The sequence below is a fragment of the Mytilus californianus genome, unplaced genomic scaffold (assembly GCF_021869535.1).
Source record: "Mytilus californianus isolate M0D057914Y unplaced genomic scaffold, xbMytCali1.0.p SCAF_4, whole genome shotgun sequence".
Lineage (NCBI taxonomy): Eukaryota > Metazoa > Mollusca > Bivalvia > Mytilida > Mytilidae > Mytilus > Mytilus californianus.
This window is the reverse complement of record NW_026262690.1, coordinates 86,485,251-86,500,787: the sequence shown is the minus strand read 5'-3', so window position 1 is coordinate 86,500,787 and position 15,537 is coordinate 86,485,251. Positions and strand designations below refer to the sequence as shown.

The following is a 15,537-nucleotide window of genomic DNA, read 5'->3' as shown; positions in this document are numbered from 1 at the left end:
GAGAAGAAAAAAAAAAAAAAAAAAAAGAAGAAAAAAAGAAGAAGAAAAAAAAAAAAAAAAAAAAAAAAAGAATCACTCTCAATACGACTACGTGTCAAGTCTATCTAGACTTCAACAGGTATACTTTTTTTCAAGTTTGTTTAAAATTATGTTTAACTTCAAAGCAATTTATAAATTTTAAATTAAATATTTTATTTTCATCAGCATTGCTTTAAGGAAACTGAACTCCTTCTAATTTTTTTTTATCAATTATCTCAATATATGATAAATCTAATTAACAAGCTACTTAGCGTAGATGATTCTTTATACGGTATTTATTTCTTTTCGTATAATTATTTTAATAGTTAACCATATGCAAAATATCTACTTGCTATTGCAAAAAGTCTAAATTTTGATATTGCGAATGTTAAAATTTTCGAAATGATATATGATTTTTTCAATTATATATATAACCATTTATGTATTAACACATACATAGCAGAAAGTAAATTTCAGAAACTATTTGTTAAAATAATTAATTTCATTTCAATATCCAATTTTTATTTCAAATTTTGATTATCCATTAATCAGGCTGATAAAATACAAATAAATGAATTGAGAAGATGTATATATGTCAGTAACATGCAACCCAACGACACAAATAACCAAATGACAGCTCTACAGACTTTTCTTCATTGTGCTGTGTATACATTTTTGTTATGATTAAGATTCGTCAAGTAAGAAAATTTCGGTAAATACTTTGTTTTTGTGCAGAATAAAATTTGATAAAACAAAGTATATATTGAAATTTCTGAAAAACGGATAGCAAAATTCAACCCCATTTGCTACTTTTAGAATTACTGCCATACCGTTCCCCTTGGTACCTTCAGATTCTTTCCGTCATAGCAATTTAAGATTCGTCAAGTAAGAAAATTTCGGTACATACTTTGTTTTTGTGCAGAATAAAATTTGATAAAACAAAGAATATATTGAAATTTCTGAAAAACGGATTGAAAAAATTCAACCCCATTTCCTATCTTTAGAATTACTGCCATACCGTTCCCTTTCGTCATAGAAATATATTATTCGTCATGTAAGAAAATTTCGGTAAATACTTTGTTTTTGTGCAGAATAAAATTTGATAAAAGAAAGTATATATTGAAATTTCAGAAAAACGGATTGAAAAATAATCAACCCCATTTCCTATCTTTAGAATTACCGTTCCCTTTGTGTCTAAAAAAACGTTTTCGTTATAGCAATTAAAGATTTTCTCCTATACCATTTTTTTATGTGTCATGTTTAAAGACCAGTGACTGATATTTCAGACATTTTCAGACCAATTGACGTATACGCAATAGAAAAACCTTTTCTTAATAAAACAATATAACTTTCATTTTCTTCTTCTTCAGGAAGCAGCCAATGGCTATTCTTATTTAGTTACAGCTGCAAAGACAGAGTACAGAAATATGCCCATATTTGTGCGTCCGTCGGAATGCAATCAAGGATCACTCATAGTTGACCAGACAGCCCAGAATATTCTGACAAAGTGCCGTCTTCACGACGTTGGAACTCCGTATGAGGTTTTCTCGAATGGCGGTTGCTTGTTCGATTCAGTGTTCGTGTCATTGTGCGGAACACAAGAATTTTCAACAGAGTTGCGTGTTCGTACAGCCATAGAAATGATAAGACTAAAAAGCCGTATCATGTCTTTACCCGTAACTCCAAGTTTGATGATAGTATCACCCAATTATGTTGCCTCTGTGTTTTCTTGTGCGTCTCCAGGGGGTTACTCATCAATATGGACAATATTTGCTTTGGCAAATGTTATTGGTGTGCCCATAAAATCAGTGTATCCACCTATGAACGGCATTAACGATCGTCCTTTTAAAATTTTAAACTTGACTGTCATGCCACAAAAGCCATCAATAGTTACTGATACTTTGACAGTTATGTGGACACGTCTTCAAGGCTATCAAACTAAACACTACTGGTATGCTGACCACTTTGTTCCGCTCCTCAAAACTCTAACAACGACAAGTAGAAACTATCGGGTTGATTCACCGTCGCCTCCTTCTCTTAATAGCACTAAAGATTTTCCACCACTCGGTTCATCTGCTCCGAAAAGACGACGAATCCAACGTGACCCATTGTCATCACCAACACCAACTTCGCCAATTTCTGTTCAGGCGTCATCTCCTCCAAGTGCCGTCAAAAGCACACCTTCGAAGTTATTGTTATCACCTTTGCCAAACTTATCACGTATACCAGGTTCTACAACAAAAGCAAATACCATGCAAACATCAACACCAACTCATTCTGCTTCTACATTATTGACTCAAACTGCAAACTCATCTGTGCAACAGTCATCTAACAGTCTTACAAATGGCAAAAATCTAACAGTAAATGACTTGTATCATGCAATTATCGATGTAAACACAACTCCATTGGCAAGCACCGAAAGATCTTCAACAAGTCCATACAAAAAAACATTACAACAAAAAACAGGTTTCCCATGCTGCCAAAGCCAACATAGCCGATGAATTGCTACAAATTTTGTCAATGGTAAATGATCATGACTTTGTGAAAGAGGTTGTATATACACAGGATAACAGTAAGCCACCATCCATCATATGTTACACGTCTGAGCAGATAGCTGACATTAAAACACACTTGCAAGCTGATCCTAGTACAGTCCTGGGTGTTGACAGAACTTTCAATTTAGGTTCAGTTTTTGTGACAAACTTTGTTTATAAAAACAAAAAGGTCATTTCGAAGTCAACTCGTGACCATCCAATATTCATTGGGCCAGTGTTTTTCCATTGAGACGGTTCCATGGAGACTTACCACACTTTCTTTTCACACTTCAAAGCTCGGATACTAACGGAAGTGCAATGTTTCGACGTCAAACTTGGTAGCGACGATGAAGTTGGTTTGATAGTTGCATTAGACAGCGTTTTTTCAAAGCCGGACAGATTACTCTGCACAAAGCACATAAAAGACAATGTAACAGATTACATAAAAAAACAAGCTGCCTCTAACATCTAATCAAAGATCGCAGATTATGTCCGACATTTTTAACGACAATGGCATAGCAACAGCTGATGACACCATAGATTTCGACACCAAGTCCAATGAACTTTGTAACAGCTTTCCGTGTTTTGCCAATTATTATGAGATAAGACTTAAAAACCGCTTGTTCAATTATGTTAATCAACCCTATCGCAAATATGACTCTAACAGACTCTGCACAAACAATAACTGTGAGTCCATGAACCACCGGTTTAAGGTAGCACTGAACTAGAAACCTCATCAATTACCAGAACTTTTAGATAAAATTTACAATGTGATACAACTTCACCACACAGATTTAAGACGCAGTATAATTGGCAACGGCAATTATGAACTTTTTGGAAATTTCAAGAAACACAGAATACAACATTCCAAATGGCACAGTCTTTTCCAAATTGAAAAAGAAGTGCTTTACAGAAAGCTTGCCAGTGACAAAAAGTTTAGTGACAATATGTTAAGAGCGGCAAATGGTTTTGCGATACCGAAGGTTAAACGTCTCGTCAAGAAGCCTGGTCAACGTCACCGGCCAAGGACAGCTGCAGTGAGGACAAAACCAAAATTTTAAATGTTATTGTTAAATCATATGTATTTATTTATCATGTTTGTTTTATCGTAATAAATCATAATTGGAAATATAAAGTTATGACTTTTTTGTTATAATGCAAGTATTCTTATACTTCACTTAAAAATATTATCATACGTAAGAAAACAAAGTGATCATATATGAGACAACAAAAAACAACAACAACACATTACTATCCTATATAATTTTCGAAGTTTTGGTAATGCTTTACCCTTGAAAAATTACAACAATAAAATATCAAGAATAATAGTTGACATTTTTATCATTTATGTTAATATATTTGAACTATTTAAAAATTCACATACTTGAACTACCCCTTAACCCGGATATAAAGTCGGTTCCAAACCGATACCGGTGATAACTAAAAATCGTACATTATTAAAATCGCAATTTTTATAGAAATTGATTTTTTTTTTTTACATTTTTCTTCATGAATTATAATATTTTTATGTTTTGAAATGAATTTTCTTTTCTTTTCCTTTGTGCTCATATCAAACTCCTTTGTGCTCCTTAGTGCACAAAGGAGGTCCTATGCGGTGTTTTTAGAGTGGCATACAAGAAGCACTTTAATAAGGTTTAATTACCTCAGTACATGTATGTTTTACAGGTAAAAAGAAAGCCCTATTTTTCTTAATATCGTGTATTACTTATCTAGTGAATTCAAAAGGCCTTGTGATTTAAGTTTCACATGATGTTGCAATTTTGAATGAATGTTATTTAGAATTTAATACTCTCTGACCAGGTTTGATCTTTTTCATGAGTTTGCCCCAAGCAGGAGGTATTACTTTATACTTCACCACTAATCAGAAGAACAATTTTATTAATTTCTTTAATTTTTATCCCTTTTGATATATATTGTATATAATATATCCCAAATTATAATAATAGATATATTTCTAAAATAAGGTAAAACAATTTCAGTGATTTTGTTGGCTGTTGTTACCTCATTAAAAAGATAATTATATAACTATTGTACATTTTTTAGTTTTTATTTAGGAATTTAGGGAAATTAATTTTTAAAAAAACACATGCCAAACAAGAAGCACCTTAATAAGGTTTATTAATTACCCTCAGTATAGGTGTGGTTTTTAGGTAAAAGAAAATCTTTTTTTAACAAAACTCGAAAACTTTAAAATTAATATAATTAAATTATTACATAAGATAATTTGATTTAACTACCTCTATTTGATAAATCTGAGAATCATGTAAGAATGTAAAAATCTGTTTTTATAATATATCTTTATTTTATTGTGGCTGTTGTCATGTCGGTTAAAAAAGAAATTTATTTTAACAGTTAAAATTTAGAAAAAGTAGAGGTTATTTGGTCAAGTATGGTTCAGACTGGTCGAGTATTGTTCAGACCTTTGGTCGAGTATGGTTTAGACTGCAAAAAAAAAGGGTCGAGTACAGGTCGAGAATGGGTTAAGACTGTTTCAGACTGGTCGAGTAATAGTTCAGACTATTTTCAATGGCAAAGATAAGAGTCAAGTACAAATCAGTCAGTCGAGTATGGTTAAGACTGGGTCGAGAAATGTCGAGTAAAATTCAGACCAATTCAGACTGGTCGAGTAAAAATCAGTACAGTCGAGTACAGATATAGGCCATTTCAGACTTTTACTGGTTTGTAGTGTTATGATGTGGGATAAATTCTATTGGCTAGTATGACATATAGAATTGGGAAATTATCACGGAGAGGAGAAGATATTTAATACGGAAAAAGTTACAGTATGGGTATTCAAGAACCGATCCAATACCCGATCAATGAATAATTTTGTCTTAACTGTTTTACCTTGCTATATAATGTCGCGTCAATTCCTTTTGATAAATAATAGGAGAGGCAAAGATGAACAAGTTTATGAGTGCTCATCTTACTATATATGCATAAAGACAACACAAAATACATATTACTGCCAATGATCTTCAAGAATTTGTCAGAATACATGTATTCCTAGTTCAAATAATTATGACGTCTTGAAAGGCTATTATATTTTTTTTCTTTGACGCCTTACATCCTTGCTATTATATTGTTTTTCTTTGACGCCTTACATCGATGTAAGGCGTCAAAGAAAAAAATATAATAGCCTTTCAAGACGTCATAATTATTTGGACTAATGTATTCCATGTTATAAGACCAAATGATAAAAAACCAGCTACACCAAGAAAACATTATACCCCTGAATTGTGCACTAGAATTTTTGTGAGAATTATCTTGAATATTGAGGAGGCATCTAATAACAAGTTAGTAAAATGGCTCTGTAGGAAAACATGCAGGAGGATATCCATATGCAAATAAATATTGCGTCAAAAATGACTGTTGTTAAAAGTCCCATAACTCTGGAAAGACAAACCATAAAATTTTCTAAATCCAAAGCGAGTCTTGAATCACTAATACCTACAACAGTGTAAAGTTTGTATAGTGAATTGATCCAAGTATACTAGATATATTGCATGACGTGTAGAATACATGTCTTATCATTTCTCTAACTCTCAATCGGAACTACTCGGCCTTTCTGGTTGCACGAAGAAATAACTTTATTGTACTGCATAGCGAGAATGGCCGAGTAGTTACGATTGCTCTAACTCTTCGTCAATTTATCCCTTTCTGCACCCATTGTATAAAAAATTTAATCAACGTGTGGTTCGTTTGATCTCAGTTATTCATTGGTTAAAATCCGATTATGACGTCGAATTTTCTTGCTTTTCTCTGATTTTCCTATTGTGACGGCATGAAAAAAGGCGACCATGCCTGATGACGTCACATAGAAAGAACACATCTTTTTGCTGATCATTCGAAAAGACGGAATGAATTTGCCTGCGTATTGTTTGAAAATCATTAGAGAAACAGATTCCACCACCAAATCTCGTGTAATACGATATTTATCCACTCTCGACAGTTAAATTTTAAAAATTTAACTGTCTCGAGTGGATAAATATCGTATCACACTCGATGCAGTGGTAGAATCTATATTTATCAATCTGACCGTCAAACTCCCATAACGGTGGAATGACAAATAATAAATTTTCAAATTCAAACGGTATCACTGGAACGACGTGGCCAAAGAATTTTAAAATCAAAAGTAAGCTTTCTTCTATCAATTCTAATGTTCTGTTTAAAATTTGTGTGTGAATTGGTTAAAGCAAATTTGAGTTTTTGTAGGAAGTTTTCACGGACTACCTACAGTATACCATAATATGTCCCACCTTAGACGGGTTTATAGTACCACAATGATGAGTATATGCATGAGGAAGATATATTACACTTTCTCCATTGCTAAACAACCGAATCTTACCATAAGTATGATACAGCAAAGCACTTCAAAGCTTCAAGTTTTAGAAAGCTAAAACTTCTTGTTTTGTTTTATCTTCGAAAACTCTTCATAAAAGGACAATGACTCCTCTAAGGATTCAATTGACAATTGTCAAATTTAGAAATATACAGATCTTATCCTGCTGATCATTTTTGCTATTAACAGTTTTTCTTTATCTACTATTGTGTTTACAAAAAATGTAAAAAAAATAGTAAAAACAGTCATTAGGGGCAATACTCGTATAAGGAGTCGAAAAAAGTAAAATAACAAAAATACCGAACTCCAAGGAAAAGTCCTTTATCAAATGGCAATATATATATATATATATATATATATATCAAATGGCAAAATCAAAAGCTCAAACAAATCAAACGAATGGAAAACAACTGTCATATTCCTGACTTGGTACAGACATTTCCTAATGTAGAAAATGGTGGATTAAACCTGGTTTTAAAGCTAGGATGATAAGGAGTCGATCGACATTTCTGGACATGATGATCATTTTTTGCCATTTTAAAATTTCTCATTATCTATTTTAGTTTTCATGATATAAAGCAAAAAACATAAACATTGATAAAAATCGACATTTAGGATAAATACTAGTAATTCAAATAAGGAGTCGACCGGCTATTCCGGTCATGCTTGACTTATTTGTAGATCTTGTCTTCCTGATTATTATTGATTAAAGGTTCTCCTATGTATTATAGTTTCAAATAAAATGGCAAAAATTAGAATAATCATCATTTAACGGAAATAACTCCTAATGAGAGTCATCTTACAGTTTTTGTGTAACTACAAACGGTAGATCTAATTGATTTTATTAATTTATCTAGTATTTTTCATGACTTCCGTTCAAAACTTTATACCTCCATATTTTGATAACATTGAGCCACCTATAATTTCTTATTCGTATAAAAAAACAGTATAACTTTAATTTTTAATTATACGTCAGTTACATCAGACGTCAGTATAGAAAATAATGCTCCTTCAACATGAGACTGTGAAACATCGAAGTTTAGATATGATCCCTATGGCCATGTAATTACAGGGGACCTCAACATCATTCAAGACCGAGAGGTTATAAACTTTCTGAAAAAGGACCAAAATATCGTCCACCGTCGAAAATAAATTGGGAAGAGTGTCGTCAGGTTATTAAAGATGCTCTTTCATCCTATTGTAAAAATGGTGTAAACGGGAGAAATCTGACAAAAAGTCACCTGATTCCTATTTAAATAATTAGATATAAGAAGATGTGGTATGAGTGCCAATGAGACAACTCTCCATCCAAGCAGGCATGGGGTAATGCAAATTTGTAATTGTAATGCATGGTAATGCATTACATTTTTCCAAGGAATTGCATGTAATGTGTAATGCATCAATTTTTGCATTACATGTAATTGTAATTTAATGCATTACTTCAGCAAAAAGTTGTGTAATTTCATGCATTACATTGCATTACATGGCATTACTTTTTTCACATACTATATATCTTTAACAGATTGTTGGATATTTAACTAAAGAGGAATTTAAGATTTCTTGATTTACTAAGAACATAATCATTTGAATATTGATTTTCTATTTTCTATTTACTTTTCACACTTTACATAAATCACTAGATGGAATTATTAACACAACACTGTATACCAGATTGGGTTCTTTTTTTATTTCATACATTTTCCTGCATAAAAAAATTGATATTTGAAAGGTTCATTCAACCTATGCCAACATTTTGAAATTTAGATATAAAATTGTATGAAAAAATGTTGGCATAGGTTGAATAAAATATAACAGATTAAGTGCTATAAAAACAAAAAATAATTAGGGGCCAATCAATTTACAACCAGTTTAAAATTGGCGTTTAAGTGTACCCAAAACTATTTTTGTTACTTGTAATAGTCAAAATGAAGGCTACTCTATGTGTTGTTGATCTCTTTTGTATTAGGAATTAGCATGATAAAACAATTGATGATTGAAGGTTGCTTAACGTCCAATGGCAAATATTTCATGCATGTTCAGGATATACCAGAATCATGTGAATATCATACAATATATGATGAAAATATTTGATTATATTTTTCTAAAAGTAGAATTACGTCAAATGCATGGAAATAATGAATATAGCACTATTTAAAATCTGCTTCACATTGAAAAAGTGTATTTTTCACAGTTCAGTGTTTATGAAATAATTGTGTTTTTGTTTATATTTGTGTTACTTCTTATTACAATAGTGCTTAATTCTGCAGTTTCATGTATTCTAATATACAAAAACACATATTTCGTAAAAACTGACATCACAATTAAATACATTTTTACAATGTTCACTATTACATCATACCAGAGACACATATATATATAAAATTTAAGAGTCTATCCTAAATTGAGGTAAATTATATGGCCTTCCAAATACCGTTTCGATTCCTAACATCACTGAAGAGACATTAATTGTCGAAATCCGGATATGGTGTACAAATTTTTGCACCTCATGTTTGCGGTATACCATCTTTTCCGCAAGTTTTTTGTTTTCTGTTTGGCAATAATTTAATAATAAGGTCTATTTTGTTACATCTTGTGATCGGCCGTTTATTTGGCAATCGCCAATGGCAGTCAGCAGGGTTTAAGAACATCAGTTGTTCGACCTGCTAGTCAAATGCGTTTTGTTAAAATATACTTTTTCACTCATTTGGTCTTTTGGAAAATGTTGTTTGTGCTGTATTTAGACCCCTCTACCAAGAAATTTGTTTTGAATGCACACGTATAAAAATTGCGGTTTTTACCCAACCCAATCATAGGTTTGAACGTTGTTTTCAATTTAGACTTATATATACATATATAAAAACATATCTGATAAAACTGTTAGACACCTGAGATTCCCCCCGGTTTATGGTGGGTTACGCTACTCATATGTGCTTAGAAAATTTTAAGTCTCTGTGTATAGATTTCTATTCTTTAAAAAATATTGTAGATTTAATACACTTTTTAGCTTGGATATTCAGCAACAAGTCACAAGTAAGCAAATCTTGTATATTAAAAAAATCCCAAATAATTTTTTTTTTTTACTTTAATTCTTTTTAATTTCTATAATTTTATATTTATTCATTTATTTATTTATTTATTTATTTTTGTTTGTTTGTTTGTTTGTTTGTTTGTTTTTTTAATTTTATATTTAGAACCACACAATGTGGGAAGTATTTTACCATACAAGAGTGTTCTATTGTAATATTTTTATCTATTTTTTTCAAATATCATAATTTTGCAAGTATTTAACTGTTGTTTTTTTTATTCTAAAGGAGTAATTTTTCATGCTTTAAAATACTGACTGTATTTTACCTGTAATTATTTATTAATTGTTATAACAACACCCTTTGTATTTTGTTTGTAGGCATAGGTTGAATACATATTTTTCAAATGTTGGCATAGGTTGAAGACACCATTTGAAAAGCATTATTGTAAAAGTGTTCCATTGTTGTCAAACGATCAATGAATACCTAATGTCATGATTAAATAACAGATAATGGAACATTGTCATTAAACACTAATTAGTTTGTTTTACAATCAATGTTTTCACCATTTTGACACTTGGTCATAAATTAAGCTCTATGTTTGTTATATAATTAGGAAAGAAATTCTCAGTAAATATTTTGAGTGAAATAAAAAAAACAAATGACATTTAAAAAGTGTAGTTAACATTAAGTCAAATTAAGTATTAAACTTCATCTCTGTAATTTCTTTTTATAGAAAACACAGAAATGTATACCTTGAAACATTAAAACCAAAGATAGAAGAGCAATCAACTTTGATAGATTATGTGAAACAGTCGGGTAGTCAGAACTATCATTTGAAAGTGTTCAGGAATGTGCATGAAGGATGAAACTCTCCGAAACCCTTATGATGTTAAAATGTAATAGTCGTATTGAATAGACTTTTTACATGTCAACTTAAATTCAATACATGGAACAGTTACTGCATGTGCTAGAATATTTTGTGACTTCATGTTGTTTTTTAAAATGTTTGAGTTTTCTTTTTAGTTGATAAAAAATTTTACAAAATGTAATGTGTAATTCAATGCATTACTTTGCAAAAGTAATTGTAATTTAATGCATTACTTTGATAAATGCATGTAATTGTAATTGTAATTTAATGCATGGTTTTGTCAAAGTAATTGTAATATAATGCATTACATTGCAATGTAATTCGCCCCATGCCTGCATCCAAGTCAACATTTATAAAAGTAAACCATTATAAGTCAAAGTACGGTCTTCAACACGGAGCCTTGGCTCACACCGAACAGCAAGCTATAAAGGGCCCCAAAAATTACTAGTGTAAAACCATTCAAACGGGAAAACCAACGGTCTAATCTATATAAAAAACGAGAAACGAGAAACACTTATGAACCACATCAACAAACGACAACTACTGAACATCAGATTCCTGACTTAAGACAGGTGCAAACAATTGCAGCGGGTTTAAATGTTTTAATGGTACAAAACCTCCACCCTTATCTGAAACAATAGTGTAACATCACAACATAGAAAGACACACTATAAAATATCAATTGAAATGCCTTAACTCAATCAAAAGACATATTAACACCAGTGAACATACACTGAACAAATAAATTTGATCTATGATACAATGTAAATACAAAATAAATAAACTAAGGGAAGAATAATAAAAGTAACATGTTATACCGCTGTGAAATGTTAAACAATTTAAGAAAAACAATATGCTTGAACAAAAATATCAGCCATTTGCAATTACTTTAAACACAGGTAAATGAATGTCTGAATATTGTTGATATTCGCATATCAAATTTCGATAATAATTTAGAAAAAAATAAAAGAGTAAGTAATACGCCCATTGCTAGGATTAAAAACAAAATTCAAGTACTGGCAAAGCGTTTTGTGTTCGTACCGACAGACAACAATGTGGTGGTGGTTTTAAGTACATACTACACTAAAGTCCTTAAGGATGTACTTAGGTCAGGTTTAGGAATTTTTATCAGATGTTCGGACTCCTTGGTTTTTTCCTACGATATAGGCTAACATATTTTGCCCCATAACACCCATTTTTTCTTTTCATATAAGACTTCAATAGCTCATAAAAGGTCATTTACCAAAATTTAAGCAGATTCTAAATTTCTTTTCTTTCGATTTGAGACCCAAATAATACCAATGCAAATATAAGGTAAAAGTCCGAGTCAGCCTTTTTCCGACATTTAAAAAAAATTAAATATCTCGAAAAGGAGCTCCATATAAAAATAAGAAGATGTGGTATGATTGCCAATGAGACAACTCTCCACAAGAGACCAAATTACACAGAAATTAACAACTATAGGCAACCGTATGGCCATCAACAATGAGCAAAACCCATACCGCATAGTCAGCTCATGGAAGTAAAATGATTACCTAAACTACACAAAAAACAAGTAAAATATCGTTTCATCTCGGCCTCTATAGTAAGTGTTCTACAACTAAGTGCTTTTAACGAGTTCCTTAACTACTACCAAAGAACTTATCATTAATTTTTGTAATAAAACACATGAAAATAGTGGAATTAACCATTTTTGGAGTGTAAAAAATTCGTTGGAGGTTTTAGATAGATTACGTGCTTTTGATGGTCCTTTTGATTCGGTTGACAGTTTTTACTTTTCCACTCTTTATACTACACTTCCGCACAATCTTATTAAACAAAAGTTTTCCTATCTAATTAAATGGTTGTTTGATAAATCAAATTGCAAATTTATTTGCTGCAACTCATATAAAGCCTTTTTCTCAAATAAGAAAGGTCAATATGCTAGATATACTTACTGGAGGTGTGATGAGATGATAAAAGCCCTAAATTTTCTCCTTGACAACATTTATGTACGTTTTGGCAATAAAGTTTATCGACAGGTTGTAGGTATTCCTATGGGCACCAATTGTGCCCCTTTAATAGCAGACGTGTTCCTATACAGTTATGAATCACAGTTTATGGCCAAACTCAGTAAAGAACCGTCTAAATTCCATTTAATTGATAAATTCAACAACACTTACCGTTATCTTGATGATATTTTTTCGTTGAATAATCAAGAATTCTCTATATATACTGCTGTAATTTACCCAAAGGAACTTACTTTAAATAAATCAAATATAAACAGCAATAACTGTCCTTTCCTAGATTTAGATATTTCAGTATTACACCAGAAACTCTACCAAAAAAATTTACGACAAAAGGGATGATTTTTCTTTTCTTATTGTCAATTTTCCTTTTTTGAAGGGTGATGTTCCTTTTGCACCATCTTACGGTGTTTATATATCCCAACTCGTTTGCTATGCTCGTGTCTGTAGTGACGTTTTGGACTTCAATGAGCGTAATCTATGTATTACTAGTAAACTGTTAAGTCAGGGATTTCGTTACCACAAATTTCTTAAAACCTTTCCTAAATTCTTCAATAGATACAAAGATTTGGTTTGCAAGTTTGGCTGGACCTGTAGAAAACTTATTTCAAACGGAATAGCACATCCTAAATTTTACGGTAATGTTGTTAACCGAGCTTGGAAATTTAGATACGATCCGGGTAAACTTATCAATCCTTTATATAAACTTATTCTAAAAGGTTACCTATTCAACACTGTTATTAAATCTTTGAATATTGTTTTTATTGGTATAAATATTGATTTTGTTATCAGTAAATTAAAACCATACTAAATATTACACATATGTACTTTCATGATACTACAATCTGTCGATACCATTGCACAAGGTCATGTTTTTCTCTGAATGTTAAGGGCATACGATACAGTTTAGATCCCACGGTGATTTTTTTTACGAAAATTTGCATACAAGCTATAATTTTTCACCTAGTCAATTCAAATATGTAATAAAAAATATACCTTCATGTGCTACTTTAAGAGATAAATGGGGGTCGAAATTTTAGACATTTACTCAAAATTTTGTTTTTTTTTGGACATTTCTATCCTTTGGATAGACATACCTAACTTTTTTGTTTCAAAAGATAAACACAAGCGGATTTTTGTAAAAACATTTGGAAAATCTTCTTTACATAAGTATGCTCTAAATTTTTATAACAATTCTTTGGAAATAATTAATTTTTATCAAAGTTTTAGGGTTTTAGAAAAAAACGGCTTTTTTTTTGCTGTATATTTATCTAATTTAAAAAAATTTCATCGGTGACTTTTTCATAAAAATTGGTACAAATAATCTTTATACGTAAATCAAACCTAATGTCATTTTAAAAAAGAGGGGTCCGTGAACTCGTTTTCAAGTTATATCTGTCTGAATGATAAAAATCAGTCGACAAATGCATCTTTTCCCGATATGTCACAGTTTGACGTTGCGAAAAATAACATTTTACGTTAGCAACGTCATTATCTCCCCTGTAACTGTATCGTATGCCCTACCCTGCCAAGTCCTGTCTGTGTTTTTGTTTGATGTTTTTCTTTGTATCGATCAGATTAGTTAAGCCCTTTTCAACTGATTTTTATAGTTTGTTCTTATGTTGTGCTGTTACACCACTGTCCCAGGTTAGGGGGAGGGTTGAGCGCTCACAAACATGTTTAACCCCGCCACATTATTTATGTGCCTGTCCTAAGTCAGGAGCCCGTAGTTCAGTGGTTGTCGTTGGTTCCTGTCTGTCATATTTAATTTTTGGTAAATTGTTTTGTTATAAATTAGACCGTTAGTTTTCTCAATTGAATAGTTTCATATTTTTCATGTCGGGGCCTATTATAGCCGACTATACGGTATGGGTTTTTCTCATTGTTGAAGGCCGTACGGTTGCCTATAATTGCTTACATCCACTTCATTTGAACTTTGGTGGCTAGTTGTCTTATTGGCAATCATACCACATCTCCTTATTTTTATATTCTCAACAATCTGCCTTACCAGATTTGCTCTATAAGTAGCGATTTGAAGATAATAGGCAAAACTTTTTTAAACTAGATACCCCAATGACGATTTTGATTTTTAAATAGTTCAAAAAAGTCACAACGAACGCAAAGTGATGAGAATAGTTCACTTGACCCTTTCAAATTTGAGCCAAGCGAGCTAAAACGCCTTTAACAGGACAGCTGCAAAGTTAACACAAACTATATTGACCTTATTTATCTATGAAAATAAAATATACATCGTAACAAACAAAAATCACAAACAACAGCATAGTACTATACTAACTAACCTGCTATATTGAATTCCTGTGAAAAAAAGTTCTTTTTTCAACCTGAAACTACAAAAATGTCACAAACCGATAAATAGGATTTTCAGAAAATTACTCTAACGTGTTACCAGGAAATAAAATATACCACTATGGAACGCCAAAACTGTCTTATTATGCCCATTTTCATTATATGATGTGCATTTACCTTTATCTTACCTCCTATAGATTTATAGAAATATGATTGGTTAAAGGACTACACGTGGTGATTATGTATATTTGATATAGGGTGTCCTAAAAAATATAGGGTTAGCAACCATACATGGTTAGTTACCATATGGGGTTAGTAAGGAGTTACTTCACTTTCAAAACAAAAATGATGTCACAACCCTTCATAAAAACAACACGGTATTGAGGAAAAATCTGAAAGGATTCAACAGACGAAG

The 15,537-nt window shown here is 31.5% G+C and overlaps 1 protein-coding gene across 1 annotated transcript in view; it reads right to left on the bottom strand.

Moving 5' to 3' along the window:
* Nucleotides 1-15,224, bottom strand: part of LOC127738812 (interferon-induced protein 44-like) — a 52,518-nt gene extending 37,294 nt beyond the window's left edge. Inside the window, exon 1 of the mRNA XM_052250202.1 lies at nt 15,116-15,224. The gene's annotated coding sequence lies outside the window, so the exon portion shown is untranslated. The remainder of the gene's footprint in view (nt 1-15,115) is intronic.
* Between the last annotated feature and the right edge of the window lie 313 nt (nt 15,225-15,537).